Raw genomic sequence first — 8,444 nt, forward strand, 5'->3', positions numbered from 1 at the left:
GCCTGGGGATACCTGAGGCCATGGACAAAGACATAGCCACAGAAGGCCAGAGCTGAGAGTGAAGCATCCAGCTGATATGAAGTGAGGGGAGGTGTATAAGAATACCTAATGTTGCAGATAGTACCCATTTGACCTAGCATTGATGGCTTGATGATCAGAATTCAATTCGAGGAAGATAAAATTAAAACAAAATATTTTTGATAAAGGAAATGAGGGTAAATTGCTACAATTTGATGAACTTGACCTATACTCATGGAGGTAGTAGTTCTAAATACCAACAAAGACTCTTCACATCAAGTATCCATGCTGTCCCCTCTGTACATAGGGTACCTAGGGATGGGCAACTTCAACTTTGGCAACCTAAAATGAGGGGGTGATAAGGCACAAAGTTACTAGCTTACAAGCTTTCAAGAAGGAGTTTAGCTTAAGAGTGTGTGAGGGAAGATAGAGGCCACACTGAATGGTTTTAATTTGGCTAGATGGGCCTGGTAAAAAGAGATGCGGATCAGATTCTTATAATTTAATCATAAGTAATTGTTATCATGACTAATTGTGAGTGTCATAATTGTAAAGATATAAGTTTTGCAACAAAAAGAGGGGAGTAGTTAATCTTACAGTCCAGAAACAGAGGACCCTAAGACCATCAAGGGAGAAGAGCACAAGCAGAATGTGGGATCTTATCCAGAAATTCAGTGACACCAGAGATTGAAGCAGAGATGGGGACATGGATAGAGGGAGCAGCTGAGGACTTTAGCTTCATGGGAAGAGAGGGACTGAGAGATGGCAGCCAGGTGGCACACTTTCAGAATGTGTCCTTTGGTGGTGTAAATTATTATCCATGACTGAATGTTTTTTGTTTTTTGTTTTTGTTTTTTTAAGATGTAAGATGAATAGAGAGAAATACTGTTAACTGATGGTACATGGAGGAGATTATAATTACTGTAATGAAACAAAGTGTATGATTTATTGAATGTAAAACTCATGATCTACCTATAATTGTTCAATCAATTCACAATAAGTACATGAAAGAAAGAAAGAAGGAAGGAAAAAAAAGAAAGAAAGAAAGGAATGAAGGAAAACATAATGGAAAAAAGCAAAAGTTCATTAAGAAGACTAGAAAAATACCAAAATGGATGTCAGAAGACACTCTGAAACCTCCTCTCCAGTGTAGAGATGCTACAGCAAATGGAGGAGGTAAGACAGCTAAATAGAAGATTTCAAAGGACAGCTCGACAAGACAAAGTCAAAACCAAAGGGAAACAATATGCTCAGCATTTCTCAAGCTGAGGGAAGGGACAAAAAAAATTCAAGTCTTGACTTAAAATATTGAAGGATTCTATTGGAAAATTAATGAATGATGTAGAAAGAATCAGAAGAAGATGGAAGTAATACACAGAGTCGCTGTACCAATGTTCAACCATTTCCAGATATAGCATATGATCAAGATCCAATAATTCTGAAGGAAGAAATTCAAGGTGCATGGAAGGCATTGGAAAAGAGCAAGGTTCTGAGACTTGATGGCATATAATTTAAAAGCTTTCAACAAACTGATGTGGCAGTTGAGGTACTCACTTATCTATGCCAAGCAATTTCTAAGACAGGTACCTGGTTAAATGATTGGAAGAGATCGAGCCATATGTGTGCCCATTCCAAAGAGAAGTGACCCAAAGGACTGCAGAAATTCTCAGACAATATCATTAATATTGCATGAAAGTAAAATTTTGCTACAGATAATTTTTAAATGCTGTAACTCTCCATTGACAGGAAACTGTCACAAGCTCAGAGCAGATTTAGATGAAGATATGAAATGAAGGACATCGTTGCTGAAGTCAGATGGATCTCATCTGGAAGCAGAGAATACCAGACAGATGTTTACATATGTTTTATTGACTACCCAAATGCTTTCGATTGTGTGGATCATGACAAGCTATGGACTTTGGTGAATGAATTTTACAGAATCCTGAATTATGTTCTTGAGAAGTCTATACACAGATGAAAAGGCAGGTGTTTGAATACAGCAAGAGAACACTGAATGGTTTACAGTTAGAAAAGTTCTGCACTAGGGTTGTATTCATCCACCACACTTACTCTATCTGTATAGAGTGAACAAATTATTTGGTGAACAAATTATTTGAGAATCTGGATTATTTAAAGTAAAACTTGGCATCAGAGTTAGAGGAAGACTCATTAACAACCTGTGATTTGCATATGATACAACCTTACTAGCTAAAAGCAAAGAGGACTTAAAATACTTATTGATGAAGATTAAAGAACCGAGCTTTGGTATGGGTTGCATCTCAGTACAAAGAAAAAAAAATCCTCACCACTGGACCAATGAAAAAATCCAAATAAATGGAGAAAAGATTGAATTTATCAGTCTTAATTTTGCTTGGATCAACTATCTGCATCCATGGAAACAGCATTCAAGAAATCAAATGACATGTTATATTAGGCTAATCTGCTGCGCAGGACCTCTTTAAAATTTTCTAGAGCAAAGATGTCAGTTTGAAGACTAAGGTGTGCCTGACTCAAGCTGTGATATTTTCAATAATTTTGTATGCATATAAAAGTTGGACAGTGAATATGGAAGACAGTAGACAAATTGAAGAATTTGAGTTATGGTGTTAGAAAAGAATATTAAAGGTACCATAGACTGCTGGAAGAACAAAGAAATCTGTATTAAAAGAAGTGTAACCAGAATCCTTCTCAGAGGCAAGGATGGTGAGACTTTGTCTCTCATATTTCAGATATGTTATCAGTAATGACCAGTCTCTGGTGATGGACATGCTAGGTAAAGTGCATGTTCAGTGAAAAAGAGGAAGATCCCCAACAATATGGATTGGCACAGTGATAGTAACAGTGGGCTCAAATTTAACAATGATTGTGAAGGGAACAAAGGACAGGGCATTTTTTCACTCAGTTTTGCATGTGGTTGCTCTGAGTTAAAAATTACTCAGTGGCACCTAAAAACAATAACAATAATGCTTAGAATATGCATTCCATACATTTTTCATGTGTGATATTTTATACAGTCCATGTTTTATTAATAGATCTATGCTGCTGTTTTATCTCAATTTGTGTCATGTCACATCAGCAAATGAAAGTCTTACAAGTTTTACTCCTTCTACATTGTTAAGGACTACTCTGCTTTGGTGATGAAGTGTTTCTCTCTTCATATTTTAGTTCTTTCTATTATAAGAAGCTCATCCAATTAATAATATTTCTCAGCTTTTCACAAGGTTTTTTCTGGTCATTTTTAAAAAGTAAATTGTCAGATCTTTCTAGATCTTCGTCTATCAGCTCCACTGAAAGTTATCCACCAGAATTATCCTATTGGTATCTGAAATACTGCTAGTAGAGCTTCCAGAATCACAGTAACATACAAGCCACTACAATATGAGAAATTGACAGATGGACAAAAATTACCTTCTGTGAAAATATAGTGACTCTGCTTATTTAGGTTTGATAAGTCTTTAAATGTAACTGGAAATCTAGTACAGATGCATCTATTACTTCCATCTTATTTGGGTTCTAAACACTATTCATGCAAAACAAATTAAATAGGTACCATCTATCAGCAGTATTAAGAAGAAACTCAAGTGACATTAAAAAAGAGAGAGAGAAGAAGAAGAATTGTGTAATGACAAATATAACTTCAATATAATCTGTTAATTTCAAATACTGCTCAGAATGAAATAGATGAGTGTGCCCCTGTCCAAGTAAAATCGTGCTGCAAAATAATTTCCCTCCCACATGATAAAAAAGATAAGTATAAGATTGAAATATACGTGAAGATATTTTTGATATAGCAAGTTCATTAATAAACATAAGCTATGATTTAGTAGATTACACTGGATAAAGCAATGCAGTTTTATAGGGGAAAACTCAGAATAAGGTAAACATCAAAAATCATATTGAAAGGTGTATTTCCATCAAATGCTTGCAAGAATCTCATTTGTAAATGAACTTGATTTTTCAATGGTTGCTATGAAGATTTTGAATATTAAAGGTGCCTACAACTTGATTACTTATGTTATATATTTATATGGGCATCCTAAGGCCAAGAATAAAAGATAAATAGCTTTCTTTATGTATAAGATCTTCAAAGTTTAAAGAAAAACAAAATAAAAAATTGCAGGCAATTGTATTATATTATTAATTATATTACGTATCTATCATGTTTCAGAGTTGAGACCTGTTTTAAAGAATACAAAATGTGCCTAAAAGTATGACCAACGTGATAAAAATTGTAATTAGTAATATGAATAACACACAGGAATTTCATGTGCAAGTATGAATCTAGAAAGATATTATAGTATAGAAATATTTTATCTAATTGTGTATCTGTGACTAAATGATGCCCAGGGCTGTATATATAGTTAAACACTATATTACTATCAGAAAATTTGTGAGTTCAAATCCATTCAGAGCTGTCTTTGATGTCAGGTCTGGCAGTCTGTTTCTGAATGGTAATTACCTAGAAAACCCTATGGATCAGTTATATTCTATACTCATGTGGTCTCTATGAGTCACAATAAACTTGACATTAACTGGCAATAACAATAACTGTAAGTAGAGGTTGTCATGCAGTTTTTGGTGTTGTTAGGTGCCGTTGAGTTGGTACCAACTCACAGTTACCTTTGCACAACAGAATGAAACACTGCCCGGTCCTGCATCAACCTCACAGTCATTGGGACACTTGAGTCCATTGCTGCTGCATCTGTGTGAATCTATCTTGTTAGGGATAGTCCTCTTTCACTGACTTTCCACTTTTCCAAGGACTGATGCCTGTTGATAGCACGTATGAAGTATGAGAGATGGTCTGGGCATCCTGGCTTCTACATAGCATTCTGGCTGTACTTTTTTCCAATACAGATTTGCTTGTTCTTTGGCGGTCCATGGCACTTCTAGTATTTTCCTCCAACACCATAACTCAAAAGCATCAATTCTTCTATGGTCTTTTTTATTCATTGGCCAACATTCACATGCATGTGAGGTTATTGAAAATACCATGTCTCAGTCCTCAAACAGACATTTTTGCTCTTGAACATTGTAAGAAGTCTTGTGCAGCAGATTTGACCAGTGCAATACACCATTTGATTACTTGACTGATGCTTCCATGAATATTGATGATCCATGAATATGGCTGATGATTTCCACCAAAACTTGCCACATATGTAACAATTTGATTTCTAAGTGTGCCTATTGGTGAGGTCCATGCTTATGATGGTGGTGGTGGTGTGCTGTGGAGCTGGGTGCGACCCTGTATAGGGTTTCCAAGACTGTAAATCTTTATGGGAGCAGAAAGCCTCATCTCCCTCCTGCAAAACAGCTGGTAGTTTTGAACTGCTGACCTTGTGGTTAACAGCCTGGTTCATAACTACTAAGCTACCAGAGCTCTGTCTGTTACACTGTTTAAAAAAGGTAAGTCAATGGTCTTGCAAAATTCTATCATGCAATTTCTAGCATCATTTCTATCATCAAAGCCTTATTTTAAACTACTTATCCTTCTCCTTTGTTTCTAACATTTGCATTTCAATCACCAGTAATTGTCAATACATTGGATTGCGTGTTAGATCAATTTGAGATTGAAGACTTTGATAAAATTCTTCAAGTTCATCATCATTGGCTTTAGTGGTTAGTGCATAAATTTGATTTCTTGTCTGCTGCTTCCATGAGTTTTGGTGGTTGAACCAAGCAAAGTGAAGTCTTTGCCAATTTATCTTTTCTCCAGTCCTGGTGCCATATTTTTTTTTCATATAATCCAGTTGCTCAGATTATTTTCTTAGCATATAGATTAAGCAAGTATGTTGAAAGAATACAACCCTGGTGCACACCTTTCCTAATGTTAAACCATTCAGTGTTCCCTTGTTCTGATTGCTCAACTGCCTCTTGTTCTTTGTACATACAGGTCCCTCATGAGCACAATTAAGTGTTCTAGAATACTCATTCTCTATCATCTTGTCCAAAGCTTATCATGATCCACAAAATTAAAAACTTTTGCATAGTTAATAAAGCACAAGTAAACATCTTTCTGGTATTCTCTGCTTTAGGTCAAGATAATCTGATATCCCTCATTCCACATCATTTTCTAAATCAGATTGAACCTCTGGAATTTCTCTGTCAGTGTATGGTTGCAGGCATTTTTGTGTTATTTTTTAAAAAGTTCATTTGTATGAAATATTATTAATTATATTGTTTTATAATTTCTGCATTTGTTTGGGCCACCTCTCTTTAAAAGTTGCACAATTATGAATCTCTTCCAGTCAGTTAGTCAGGTAGTTGTTTTCCAAATTTCTTGGCATAGATGATTGCGCACTTCCAGTTGTGGATCAGTTTGTTGAAAGATTTAAATTTAGATTTCATCAATTCCTGGAGGCTTGTTCTTTACCAATGTCTTTAGTGCATCTTGGATTCTTCTTTCAGAATCATTGGATCTTAATAATATGCTACTTCTTGACATGGTTAAATATGAACCATTTCTTTTTGCTACAATTACTCTGTGTATTATTTTCATCTTCTTTTGATGCTGTCTGCATCATTCAATGTTTTGCCTATTCTTGTTGTTGTTAAGTGCAATTAAGTCTGTTCCAACCCATAATGACCCTGTATATGGTTTCCGAGAAGCATCTGGTAAATTGTCATCCTTGTACTTCAAACCTTTTTTGCAGTCCAGTGCATTAATCCACAGCACCACAGCAGGACTCTCATAGAATACTTCAATATTGCAAGTTAAGGCTTGAATTTTTTCATCAGATCCCTCAGCTTAAGAAATGCTGAGCGTGTTCTACACATTTAGTTTTCTAATTCCATGTTTTGCACATTTCATTGTCATATTTGATTTGGTTTTCTTGAGTTGATCTTTGGAATTTTCTGTTCAGCATTTTTTACCTTCTCATTTCTTCCATTTGCTTTAACATCTTTATGCTGGGAAGAAAGTTTCAGAGACTCTTCTGACATCTATTTTGGTCTTTTCCTTCTTTTTTGTCTTTTCAATGATCTTTTGCTTTCTTCCTGTATGATGTTCTTGATGTCATCTCACAACTCTTCTGGGTTTCAGGCTTTAGTGTCTAATGCATGAAATCTGTTCTAGAGATGATCTCAAAATTCTGGTTGGATATATTCAAGATTCAAGGTCATATTTTGTCTTTTGCAGATTGTTTTCATTTTCTTCAGCTTCAACCTGAAAGTTCATATGAGCAATTAATGGTCTGTTCCACAGTCTGCCCGGTCTTGTTTTGGCTGGTGATATGGAGACTTTCCACTGTCTCTTTCCACAGATAATGTCAATTTGATTTCTGTGTATTCCATCTTCTGAGGCCCATGTGTATAATTGTTTTCTGTGTTGTTTAAAAAAGGTATTTGTAATGAAAAAGTTACTGATCTTGCAAAATTCTATCATGCTATCTCCAGCATTGTTTCTATCACTAAGACCATATTTTCCAACTACTGGTTTGTCCTCTTTGTTTCCAACCTTAGCATTCCTATTGCTAGGAATCATCAATACATCTCGATTGCATGTTTCATCAATTCCAGACTGAAGAAGCTGGCAGAATTCTTCAATATCATCATCACTGGCTTTAAGTGGCTGGTGCATAAATTTGAATAATAATGCTATTAACTTTCTTCATTGTATGCATATAGATATTATCCTACCACAAACTGCGTTGTACTTTAAGACAGATCTTGATATATTCTTTTTGATGATAAATGTGATGCCATTGTTTTTCAATTTGTCATTCCCAACATAGTGTACCATGTGGTTGTCAGTTTCAAAATGGCCAATAAGAGTCATTTCCATTATTTCTTAAGATATCAATGTTTGTGTGCTCCCTTTTATTTTTGAAAAATTCCAATTTTTCTATTCTTAATGCATGTTTACAGCTAGTTCTCTTTATTTTGAATTATGCCCTGTCAGTAAATGAAGATCTTGAAGGCTTTACTCCATTCGTGTCAACAAGATTAACTCCACTTGGAGTAGGCAGCTCTTCCCCAGTAATATTTTTTGTGCTTTCCAACCTAAGAGTGTTATCTCCTGGCACTATATCTGATGATATTCTGGTGTTGTTCATCATGTTTCCATATTCAGTATTCTGGTGCTGACAGTGTCCCAAGGCTATTCATAAGTTTGTCAGTGACTAATATTCAGAAGTAGTCCATCTCTCCTTCCTACTCTGTCCTTGTCTGAAAACTTACATGAAACCTGCCCACTGTGGGTGACCCAGGTGTTATTTAAACTATCCATGGCACAGCTTCCAGAATCACAGCAATAGGCAAGCCACTATAGTACAACAAACCGTCAGATGAGTCATGGTGAGACGACGTAGGTGAGAAGATTCATCCTGACTGATTTCTGAACTACAGATTTGGGACTTGCCTCCACAATTTCGTGAGATATTTCTTTAGATAATTGTGAGTTTTGTGAGTCATTGCAGTATATATAT

At 35.6% G+C, this 8,444-nt stretch overlaps 1 pseudogene; it reads left to right on the forward strand.

Moving 5' to 3' along the window:
* Positions 1-1,173: 1,173 nt before the first annotated feature.
* Positions 1,174-8,444, forward strand: part of LOC102827760 — an 18,104-nt pseudogene continuing 10,833 nt past the window's right edge.

Source organism: Chrysochloris asiatica, unplaced genomic scaffold (assembly GCF_000296735.1).
Source record: "Chrysochloris asiatica unplaced genomic scaffold, ChrAsi1.0 scaffold00043, whole genome shotgun sequence".
Lineage (NCBI taxonomy): Eukaryota > Metazoa > Chordata > Mammalia > Afrosoricida > Chrysochloridae > Chrysochloris > Chrysochloris asiatica.